At 51.6% G+C, this 11,906-nt stretch overlaps 1 long non-coding RNA gene across 1 annotated transcript; it reads left to right on the top strand.

Moving 5' to 3' along the window:
- The first annotated feature begins 4,877 nt into the window (after positions 1-4,877).
- On the top strand, positions 4,878-11,274 carry LOC121166344. The gene is made up of 3 exons (XR_005885398.1): positions 4,878-4,992; positions 7,306-7,436; positions 11,163-11,274. It is a non-coding gene; the product is annotated as an uncharacterized LOC121166344 (long non-coding RNA).
- The last annotated feature ends 632 nt before the right edge of the window (positions 11,275-11,906 follow it).

An 11,906-nucleotide genomic window follows, 5' to 3' on the forward strand; every position in this document is an offset into this window, starting at 1 on the left:
ACGATCTCTTCATCTTGGCCACTCTCTCTGTCACTCTTCATTTCAAATACATACAATTAATCTTTTTTAAAAAAGTCACTTGAATGAGACACAAAAGAAAAACAATGGTTGCTACAGAAATAGAATCAGTCAGAACTATTATGAACATATACCCACAAATCAGGAAATTTGGAAGAAACTGATAAATCTACAGGAACATGTAATTTGCCTAAATTGAGTCACAAACACATAGAACACTTGAACAAATAACTGGTAATGCAATAGCTCAGGACCAAATGCCTTCACTAATGACTTCTCCCAAACCCCCAAGAAACAGCTAATACCAGTTCTTGTCAAATTGTTTTGAATTACTCCAGTAGTATTTTGATAGGCCAACAGGCTCTTTCTTGGCTGAGAAAGAACTTGATGAGAACAATTCCAGTCAGGGTAACTACAGAAATACACACAGGGGCGGGAGCAGTGAAGCAGGCTGATCCTCTGCTGCAGCACTGGCATCCCATATGGGCACTAGCTCATGTCCTGGCTGCTTCACTTCCCAACCCAGTGACTGGGAAAGCAGTGGAGAATGGCCCAGGTCTTGGGAACCTGCACCCATGTGGGAGACGAGGAAGGAGTTCCTAGCTCCCAGCTTCACAATGGCCCAGCTCTGGCCAATGCAGCCATTTAGAATGGAAACTCTATGTAACTCTGCCTTTCCAAGTAAAATAATTTCTTTCAAAAATACACACAAAAAATACATAAATACATACACACCCTGGCACAAATTTAAGGATGAAAAGAGATTTGCAACGAAAATTAAGAAAACACTGAAGAAAAACCTGAAGATACCCAACAACAAAATGAAAACAATGCCAAAGAAAGAAAGAAAGGAAGAAAGGGAAAACCCATGTATAATCCCTCTGCCCCAGGGTCTGCACTGGCAGCAAGTCGGACTCAAGAGATGAAGCTAGCATGCAAACAGTCACTCTGATGTTGGAAGGAGGTCACTATGTTAGCCACCATGTTAAGCGCTAGCTCCCTAAACCACATTTTTTTTAAAATGATGAAGTTACACAGTTGATTGGGGTGGGAAGGATTGAGGGTTAGGGGAAAGTGGGTGAGATCATTGTTTCCAAGTTTCCTTTTCTCCTCCTGTCTCTGGGGGCAAGGGAGGAGATGAGAAGAGAAGCTGCACTCAGCCTTCCAACTGCCTCAGTACCTGGGGTGGGGAATGGCCACCCAATATCATACCAGGGTCCCAATGGGAAGCATGCTCTGCAGGTTCTGCTCAAGTAACTTTAATAGTTCTGAAATGCTGTTAGTTTTATTGCTTCAAGGATGAGGAAATCCATCCAAGGACCACTGGCTGACACAGTCCACCTTAGAGTTTCCATTCGCCCAGATATATGCTGTCAACACTTGGCTGGGCTAGTTGTCCAGTTTGCTTTGCCCTCCTTCCTCTGCTGTGGTAGCAGATGTCCACTGCACTTCCCAGTGGACTGGCATATCCTCCATGTGCACCTGGGTATGCCATCCATTACTCTGCCTTAGCTATTGTGGAAGCCCACTTCTGATACTTGCACTCCACAGTCAGTCCACTGGTCCTAGGATTCAACACACGGTTGCAATTCTGAGTGCAGTGGTTCAGTTGGGTGAATCCCACAGAGACTTCGACTCTGCTGAACCCAGACCTGACTCTGTGTGTGCTTGCCAGTACAGGGTCTGGCTTAGTCTGACAACACATCAGCTTGTGCTGGGTCAGTTCTGTGTCAAGCCCACCTCTTACACAAACAAATGGATGCTTCAGTCCAGCCCAACCCAGCCCACTACACATTTGATCCTCAAACATACCAGCAGGAACTGTAGCCTAGTCAGAGTGACCTCCCCAAAATCACCATCAATGTACTTCTCACTATGTGCAGCAGACTGCTCCTGTCTGACACCATCCCATTCAGCTCTTGTATACATCAATGGGCGTTTTAGCCTAGTTCAACCCAATGAACACCGTTATCCAGCCCACACTCATTCCAGTAGATGCCACTGCTTGGCCAGACAGTCCCACCTGCAGCCCTGCTTCTCATGCTTACCTGTGGGAGTCACAGCTCATTAGAGAGGAGCCCACAGTTTCCCTACTGGGAGATCCTGCACTCTCCTGGTGGTTCTGCAGTCTAGCTTGACAGGAGTTGCCCCTAGTCCCAGCATTTGCCAGCCCTGACGCTGTGGCAAAGCCCGGGCAGCCTGCACTTCTTCTGGCTCATGCATGCACAGTGTTTATAGTCACTTGACCTTGCTGCCTTTCCCAGCTCACATGCAGCCCTATGGGTATTGGTCTGGCCTGGTCTGCCCTCAGTCCCAGTTCTCACTCCCACCAGTAGGAACCCCTGCTGCCACCCTATCATGCTAACCCACCTCTCCCTGGTCTCACATGTACTGGCGGGTGCTGCATCTGGTATGGCATGGCCTGCCTCATCTTGGCATTTGTCAGCTGATGCTGCAGCCTGGCCTGGCATGTTTTGTGCCTAATTCTAGCTCATGCTGGTGGGAACTGCAGCCTAGCCTAGCCTAGCCAGCCCTCAGTCACAATCCTAAATGTGAACTGGCTGCTGTTACAGCCCGACTAGGCCTGTCCTGCACCCTGTCCTGGTTCTCAGCTCTGCCAGTGGCTGCCAAGAACGGGTGCAGCCTGGCCTGCCCCCATATCTGAGCCACAGGTATGCTGGTGGGTACTGTAATCAGGCCTGGGCTGGGCTGCTCCCTGCCCTGGTTCTTGTGCTTACCTGCAGGGACTGTGTCCCGACAGAAGTGTTCCCCAAGCTCCTCTATCAGATCTCCTCCGAGTTCTTTCAGAAAAGCAGAAATTACACCATCACATGTGTGTTCTCAAATAGTCGGAGGTGTCCTGGCTTGAAGAAAAGATGAGACTTGCAGTTAGATGATGATACATTAGGAAACCTTAAACCAACCTGAAACAGGAAAAAATTGACATAGTGGCAGACTACCCATACTTCATGTATGATTAGATGAGAGCATAATATGCAACAGAGACATTAGGATAAGTTGACTTGAATTTGAAAAAGAAAATCTCAAGGAGTTACTTTGGGATGAAACCATCATCCTCACTGCTAACACTCTCCTTAGGAATCCACACAAATGAATCATTGCAACCAAGGAAATCCAAATGCATGGAGTATCCTAATGCATCAATGAAAAACGTCCTCAGGTTGTTGATTAAACTACAAAAATCCTTCCAAAGCAGCTGGAAGATGGCCCCAGTGCTTGGGCCCCTACCACCCTCAAGGCAGACCCTGATGAAGTTCCTGACTTGGGCCTGGTCCAGCCCTGATCTTTGAGCCATTCGGGAACCACAGGGCAGCTGAAACATTTGTCTGTCTCTCCTGCTCTCTCTGCAATTCTTTATTTTTTTTAATTATGTTAGCTTTTTTATTATTTTATAATATATTTCAAAAAATGACCTTACAGATGTCTTATCTGCTCTATAAGACCTGGAATAAAAGAACACTTAGAATTAGAACACAGAGACATTAAGCTGTAATACTCACTTGTACTGAACCATTACTACCAAAGTGTAAGTATTTTTTTTAAATAAGCAGATGTGCGGCTATGCAAAATAAAATACAATCTTGTTAAAACAGAACAGTAAACTTGACTTTATTGGCTATAGAAAGGAGGTGGTTTTGTTTTCTTTCTTCAACACATCTGGTTCTGGCAGCAAGTTGCATTATACATTTAAAGCAGTGTGTGCCCTGAAAGCTCATAGCTTCTGTTTGTGCGTATAACTTGGATCAGAGACCAGACACATGGAAAAGCACTGTTCTCAACACCCTCAACATCTCTCCTTCCAGGAGGTCACAATGCTAACAAACTCAAGACTTTCCTTGCTGATGGTACTTAGTAATTGTTTTAATCCAGTTAACACTGGATGTTTTAATATTCTCTAAAAGAGAAGTGATGAAAGCGTGTAGAAACCCTCCAGGGTCCAATTTTCACTTCCCATTCCCCAAGTAGTAAAATAGCAGCTCTACATGTTATAAAAAAAAACAGAGATCATTTCAATTTCTTATTCGTTTTTTAACCATAGTAACTTTACAATGCTTTTAGATTTAGTTGAATTTCCAAAATGAAAATGTCAGTTGTCAAATATTTTAGGAATTTATTAAAGTATTACATACAATTGATTTCCTTTTAGCTACCCCTCCCCCTCAAAAAAGTATATATGGTGTATGTGTGTGCATTTACTTATCTTACCTTCACTAAAGTTCTCTTTTTCTGGTTGGACATGAGAAACCAGTTTAAGCAACCAATGCTTGCTTTTATTTCTATTATAAGCAGTAATTCAGATCTTTTTTCACTAAATATGACTGCAGCATTTTCATAATAAAATGCACAAAAGGCAATACCAAAAAATGCCTTCTGAACAGGCTTCTGCCAGGCAACCCACGGAAGTTAGACTCTACCAAAGTGGCACTACGACAATATAGGCATCCAGTTTCTTTTCCTTTTTTCAAATTTATCAGTTATTTACCACAATTATTTTGTCTAGTAGGAGACAATTTCATGCTGGACTTAACTCTTAAGAGTTGACATAAACCAAACCTGGACAGCAGTCAACTAGAATCACATTCCAATGGTCTCCAAACATACTTGGCTAAAACACATCTTTTCTTCTCCTTGATTGATTTTGCATTAATTTTATTAAACGTATTGCAAATAACATTTCAAAGTTTTTCTCAGAGCTTTTTCTTAGGGGACTCTGCAATTCTTGCCAACAAGTACCTGGTGAACTTGTAGACAGCGCTGTTCCTGGCTCCCCAGCAGGTGGCGGCCCCGCGCCCTGGCCGCACGCCCGCTGCATCCCGCCGGCAGCAGAGGCTCGCGCGGCCCGGGAGCGCTCGCCCCGCAGCTCGGGCGGCTGGCAGGCGGGCTGGCGCCGGTCGCGTCGGCCGGCAGCAGGGCCCATGTGGAAGCTCCTCCCGGCCGCGGGCCCAGCCCGAGGTAAGGACAGAGAGGGACAGAGGGCCCGGGTTCGGAGGAGCGCCAACGCGGGGAAGGAAGTCGGGGAGGGTCGCTTCCGGTCGGGTCCCCTTACCTTCCGGGGCACGGCGGAACGGGAAGGAACCCGGGGGTCTGGCACGCGCGTGGTGGTCCCGGCTGCGCCGTGGCGGGGAAGGCCGGCTGTCCTCGGCCCCGGGGTTGGGCGGGTGGACGCCCGGCCCTGTCCCGCGCTGTGCAGTGGCCGTGGGACCCCGGCGCTGTGCAGTGGGCATGGGCGGTGGGGCGGCTGGCCCTTCGCTGAGCCCTGGCTGAGGTGGCTGAGGAGAAACAGGTGCACGGAGAAGCTGTCTGTTGTTTCAGACGCGTTTCCGTGCTGTCAGCAAGAGGGGACAGCCCAGACTTTTTCTTTTTGAAAGAGAGACCAGAATCTTGCATCTCCGAGTTCACTGCCCTAGATGTGTCCAACACTGAGGCTGGTCAGGCCCAAGCCAGGAACCCCGGGATGCAAGGGCCTCAGTTGCTGTCTGTCAGAGTGCGCCTTGGCGGTGCTGGGCTGGACCCCCTGCACAAACCTGGGATGCTGGTGTCCCAGGGGAGCTGCAGTAAAAGCCAGGCCACTTCACCCCGCCCCTTTCTTGTGTGTCTGCACTTCCCTAGTGGAAGTTGCTAGTTGCCTGCCTGCTGTTTGTGGTCCTTATTGGCTGATAAAACGGTAAGCCAGTAAACCCATGATTACCTGTGTGCTCAGGGTGTTCACATTGTGATTGGGAAAAAAAGGGTCTCCCGAGATGCAGTGTTGACTGGCTATGTAAAGAGGTTTAAAGAAAAAAAAAAAGAAGGTGATTTCTTTATTTCACTTGAATAAGAGCAGGAAAGACAGAGAAGTCTTCCATTCTCGGGATGGCCTTCATGGCCGGAGCTGGGCCAGTGCAAAGCTGGGAGCCAGAAGCTTCGTCTTGTCTCCCATGTGTATATAGGGGTGCAGGAAACTTGGGTCATGCTCCACTGCTTTCCCAGCCAGAAGCAGGGAGCTGGATGGGAAGTGGAGCAGCTTGGGGTTGAACCAGTGCCCACATGCGATGCCAGCACTGCAAACTGAGAATTAATATGATCTGACCTCTGAAGGACTTTTGTAAATACCAATACAGGCATTCCTATGAACTTGCACCAGTGCAAGGCCAGACCATAAAGATTTCAGTTTGTCTCATGGCCCTCAGGGTTCCTGTGGATGTGTGGAAAGAAGACAGACCTGAGACAAATTGAGTTTGGCACAGCATACCTGAGGAAAGGCTTCATGAATCAAGGTGTGGCCTGAGCCAGTGGAGGTTGAGAGAGCAGTACCCAACAGTCCAGCAGACGGTAGGAGGTGACTTCCAGAAACAGCAGGATTGGTTAGTTGCAGCTTACTGTTGGCCTGGTCTGAGCGTGCAGTGAGAAGGCATTTGCCCTGCAGGACCTGGTCTGAGTAGGTGACAGGCTGAGACTTAGCCATCTGTTACAGGGATAGCACTGCTCAGGGCAGACATTTGGCACTGTATAGCAGGGCTAGCCTGGGAGTCCTGTTCAGCCTGTCTCCAGCTGTTGGGTAAAGTGCACCCTTGGCCACAGCTCAGAGTTGAGTTACTGCCACCTGTGGGCAGACCTAGCTTGAGTCCAGGGCTCAGATACCCTGGATGTTTGGGCAGTAAGTCAGAACACGTATCCCTGTCCCCCAAATAAGTAAAGTAAGGTAAAAATTTACAAACGAAGAATAAGGGCTGGTGTGATGGCTCAACTGGCTAATCCTCAGCTGTTAGCACTGGGATCCTATATGGGCACGAGTCCTTGTTCCAGCAGCTCCACTGCCCATCCAGCGCCCTGTTTGTGGCCTGGGAAAGCAGTCCAGGACAACCCAAAGCCTTGGGACCCTGCACTCAATATGAGAGACCTGGAAGAAGCTCCTGTCTCCTGGTCTCAGATCGGCACAGCTCTTTTGTTGTGGCCATTTGGGGAGTGAACTAATGGATGGAAGCTCCAGTCAAGTTCATATTGGGACTTTACTTGGGATTTCAGTAAATGTATACTTTGGGAAAGTATTAATTCCTTTCACTGTTGTTATTCCTTGAAAGAAATGGTATGCCCTTGCATTCATGTAGGTGATCTTTTGATATTCCTCAAAAGGGGTTAATAGAAAGTGTGAGCTTAATTTATGTAAAACTGATTAACATTGAAATAGCAAACTAAAATGTTTTCTTGGCATATCATGAATTTTATCCTATATAATGTACACATTTATGTATGTGTGTTTGTGTCTCATTATTTTATTCCTCTTAGAACCATACAGACTTTTGACTGGCACTGAGTACGTCGTTGGAAGGAAAAACTGTGCTATTCTAATTGAAGATGATCAGTCAATCAGTCGAAATCATGCAGTGTTAAGCACTAATTTTGCTGTGACCAAGTTGGTATGTTCCTGATTGTATTTTGCTAACTTGCAGTGAGAGTTGAAATCAGTATATTGCCTTGATGTGAGAGAGAGAGAGCTGTTTGAGCATTTTATGCTTTTGTTTCAGTGACTTAGAAACTTGGAGAAAGTAAGTTGTATTTGTATTTGTTTACTTAACAACATTGACTGTTCCGTGGTGAGAGTTATTGGGCTTAGCTGTGATACATTCCTGATGCTCGCTCTTAAAGAGAGTATGTGACTGATGGACACAAAGTCTGGGTGTGTAAAGAGAGGCTCCGCAGTGGCAATGACGGTTTTCCCGGGAAGACAACTGTTGCTTCTGATCCACAGCTCTTTTGAATGGCTTGGAAGGTATTTGTTAGCTTTCACCAGAACCACGGGTGATGAGAGTGATAAAAATATATGAATAGGGCCCGGCGCAGTGGTGCAAGTGGTTAAGGTCCTCGCCTTGCACGCCTGAGATCCCATATGGGCACCGTTTCTATCCCTTCAGCCCCGCTTCCCTTCCAGCGCCCTGCCTGTAGCCTGGGAAAGCAGTCGAGTATGGCCCAAACCTTTGGGACCCTGCACACGCATAGGAGACCTGGAAGAGTCTCCTGCCTTCGGATCGGCATAGCATCGGTCGTTGCGCTCACTTGGGGAGTGAATCATCGGAAGGAAGATCTTCCTCTCTGTCTCTCTGACATGGTGTGTGTGTGAGTGTACAGTGTGACATGGTGTGTGTGTAGTGTACAGTGTGACATGGTGTGTGAGTGTACTGTGTGATCATGGTGTGTGAGTGTACAGTGTGACATAGTTTGTGAGTGTACAGTGTAACATGGTGTGTGTGTGTGAGTACAGTGTGACATGGTGTGTGTGTGTGTGAGTGTACAGTGTGACATGGTGTGTGTGTGAGTGTACAGTGTGACATGGTGTGTGTGAGTGTACAGTGTGACATGGTGTGTGAGTGTACAGTGTGACATGGTGTGTGTGTGAGTGTACTGTGTGACATGGTGTGTGAGTGAGAGTACTGTGTGACATGGTGTGTGTGTGAGTGTACAGTGTGACATGGTGTTTGTGAGGGAGTATGTCCTGTGACCCTGGTCTGTTCCCTGTGTGAGCCCGTGTGTCCTCTCCTGGCCCTTTGTTTCACACGTGAGTCAGTCCCCCCAGCAGCCTTGCTGATTGGAGCGATTTTTCCTTCATGGCTGGGAGGCTCAGGGCACAGGTTCCCCCTTCGGTCATGCATGCCTGGGCACAGCTACAGGAAGGCCTTGCAGCAAAGCAGTGCAAACCCCAGGTATACCGCAGTCCCCGCCCGTAAGGGTTCTGAGGTGTCCTTCCCTGGGAGACACCATGTAGGACACAGGCCAGCACTTCCCTCCCCAAAGTACCTCCACTCCCCCAGCCCCAGGGAAGCCAGCAGCTCAGCACCCAGCAGGGCTCCCCAGGGCCAGGCAGTGCCAGGAAACACCAGGCAGTGCCAGGCAGCTACGGGTTTGTGGCCCTGACCTCAGACACCCAGACCTTCCGCAGCACAGGCTCCTGGTCACAGACACATTGAGCGAGGACAGAGCGGGTCTCCCTACAACCAGCCGAGGCTGTGGCGCCCCAGCCCGATGCTTTCCAACATCCCTCCGTTACTGCCCAGTTCCCCTCCAAACCCCGCTGCGGCCTGCTGCTGCGGCTAGGAGCCCAGTGCGGGTGCAAGGGCAGAGCAGAGGGAAACACTGGGAGGCCGTCAGCCAAACCAGGGCTGGCTGGAGAGAAGCGGCCTTAGGAAGTGCAAGCCGGGGCCAAGGAGGGACGTAGCAGTGGCCTGGACAGTGTCCCCAGTCCTGTCCGTGGGGTGTGGAGACATTGAGCGTGCGGCCGACAGCCACACTGAATACAGAAACCCACTTCTGTCCAAGCTCAGAAAACAAATGGCTTAGACGTTCTGGCCACTTCGTGCCACAGGGACAGGTCGCCATGCCGGGCTGAGTCCCCGGGCCTGGAAGCCACTGGACTCGCTGGACAAGCCCCAGGCAAGAAGCTCTCTCCTGCTGCTCCTCTCTGACCACTGCCATCACCCTTACAGCAGCTGGGTCCCTCCTGTCCCTCGGTCCCATGGTCCAGGGCCTGCACTCTCCTCCCACATGGAGGAGTTGAAGGAGCTGAACCTGGACGCGACCCCGCAGCAGGGGTCCTCACTAGAATCCGACGAGAGACCTGACAAGTGGGCCGCTGACGCTGTCACCTGCATCCTATACTTCCTGGCTTGTTTCGCCCTGCCCACCTGCACTCAGAGGCAGGTGCAGGCTTCTGGTCACAGCCTTGGTCCTGCCACCAGGCCACCCGCCCTTTCCATCAGTGAAGCCTCTCCTGACCTGAACCCACGGCTGCTCTTACCGGGCCCCAAGTGTGTGGCTCCGAGGACACGTTAGCTCAAGGACTCGCAGGGGGCTCTTCTGGCTCGCTGGTGTCCTCAGCCCGGGGAGCAGCCGCTTCCCCTGCTGCCCGCGGGCTTGCCGGGAGCAGCGTACCCACTTCCCTTGGGCACCCGACCACCAGTTGGATGGTTTCTCCTGGCTCCGAGTGCTGGGGTCTGAGATGAGGCGTGGCGAGGACTCAGTTCAGCTCGCCTCCTTGCTGGGTGCCGGGCCACCCCCCAGGCCTGTCTGCAGCAGGACACTTGGCTCGGTCATTAGGTCTCCACCCTGATGGGCTCCCGTTGGCCCCATCACTAAGCACCGTGGGTGTGGCTGTGCAATTCTTTCTGAAGCATTGTGTCCAGCCCACAGCCCCAGGGTGGCACTCACAATCCCTTGGTGGGTGAGGCCAGGGCTCATGCTGGTCAGAACTCAGCACCATTCCTTCTCGCTGTCACGAACCATGTGACCCAAGCCCCAGCAAAGGACAGTCCTTGCAGGAGAGGCCCAAAGTCAGGCTGCCCTCAGGGCCGGTCCTTTCCAGGCTGTGTGTGTGGTGAAGGGACACTCCCCCTGCCTTGTCCCCCGCTCCTGGCAGGTGTCCAGGGACCTTTAACGTCCTTCGGCTGGCAGGTGTACCGCTCTGCCTTCATATTCACTAGGTGTCCTCCTGACGCAGGTGCATGTGCCCACTGCCTTCCCATGACGACCTTGTCTCACACCGTTCCTGCCACATTCTCTGCTGTCCAAATCAGACCTCATCCTAGGGCAGTGAGCAACTGAGGCTGCAACTCACAAACGCTGGGGACACGATTCACCCCATGCGGCCCTGGGCTCCAGAGGCTGGCCCCTGAGTGCGTGACCTTCTCTGATGTCCCCAGCTCCAAGCCAGGGCAGCCTGTCCATGCGACTGCCTCTGTCGCTGCCCCGGTCCTCGTAGCAGGTACAGCCACCATGAACTCAGGTGAAAAAAAGGGGGGGTGTCCCTGCTCCAGTGACCCCCGCTGCCCTGGGGAAACCCTTCAGGTGCCCTCACTGCCCCCTCCCTAGACCCTGTTCAGGAGGGCCTCGGCTCCACCCGGAAGTCCCCAGGTCCCTGCCGTACCTCTGCGCAGCCCCACAGTGGCTCCGAAGCCTCAGCCGGGGCGGCCCACAGTCCCGGGGCCGCAGCGTGAGAGAAGTTGGAGCCCTCCAGGATTCGCTGTCCACTGTTGGGGAAGGATTCGCTGTCCACTGCGTGGGGACTCTTCCCTCTGTGCCCTCGTGGTGCTTTGTCCGCCGTTCACACATTTCTCTGATGTGTCAATTCATTGTCATCTCACTGTGCTAAGCAGGCTCCACCTGACCCGGACCGACCCCCCAGGAGGGCGAAGACGCACCTTCGCGTGTTGAACCGAATGGAACCGAATGGAACGGAGAGCGGTCGGAGCTCCCAGGCCGCATCCCGCATGGGCTCAGCAGTGTGTCACTTGCAAACACGAGCGGCCTCTCGTAAATGTCCCACCGTGGCAGAAGAGGATCTTTGCCCTCTTCCGTCAGCTGCTGGACGTAACGAGGACTTGCCAGATGAACGGGGGCAATCGCAGAGATCCCCCGGGCCCGGCTCCGGTTTGGCCTGACCTCCGGCTCCTGTGCAAGCCCTCTCCCCAGGAGTTACCCCGGAGCTGCCCGGCGCGTGCTCCCTGCCAGCTCAGACGGGCTCTCTGCCCCGGGCGCCTTAGCACACATCTGCAGTGCTGTCCGAGTCCATGTCCTCCTGCTGCCTGCTGGCTCCCACCTCCATCCACCGCCTCTCCCCTCTCCCCATCCTTCTGTTCTCTTCAGATGTTACCTCTCTACAGAAGGAGAGCTTCCATCCACAGAATCACTCCCCAAATGGCCACACCGGCCAGGGCTAGACCAGGCGAGAGCCACGAGTTTCATCAGAGTCTCCCAGGTGGATGCGGGGGCCCAAGCATCGAAGCCATTGTCCCCTGGTCTCCCAGGTGCACTAGCAGGGAGCTGGACCAGAAGTGGAGCAGCAGGGGCTCAAACCGGTGCCCATACAGGATGCCAGCTCTGTAGATGGCAGCTGAGCC

Source organism: Ochotona curzoniae, unplaced genomic scaffold (genome assembly GCF_017591425.1).
Source record: "Ochotona curzoniae isolate NIBS_2020 unplaced genomic scaffold, NIBS_Ocur_1.0 patch129, whole genome shotgun sequence".
Classification (NCBI taxonomy): Eukaryota; Metazoa; Chordata; class Mammalia; order Lagomorpha; family Ochotonidae; genus Ochotona; species Ochotona curzoniae.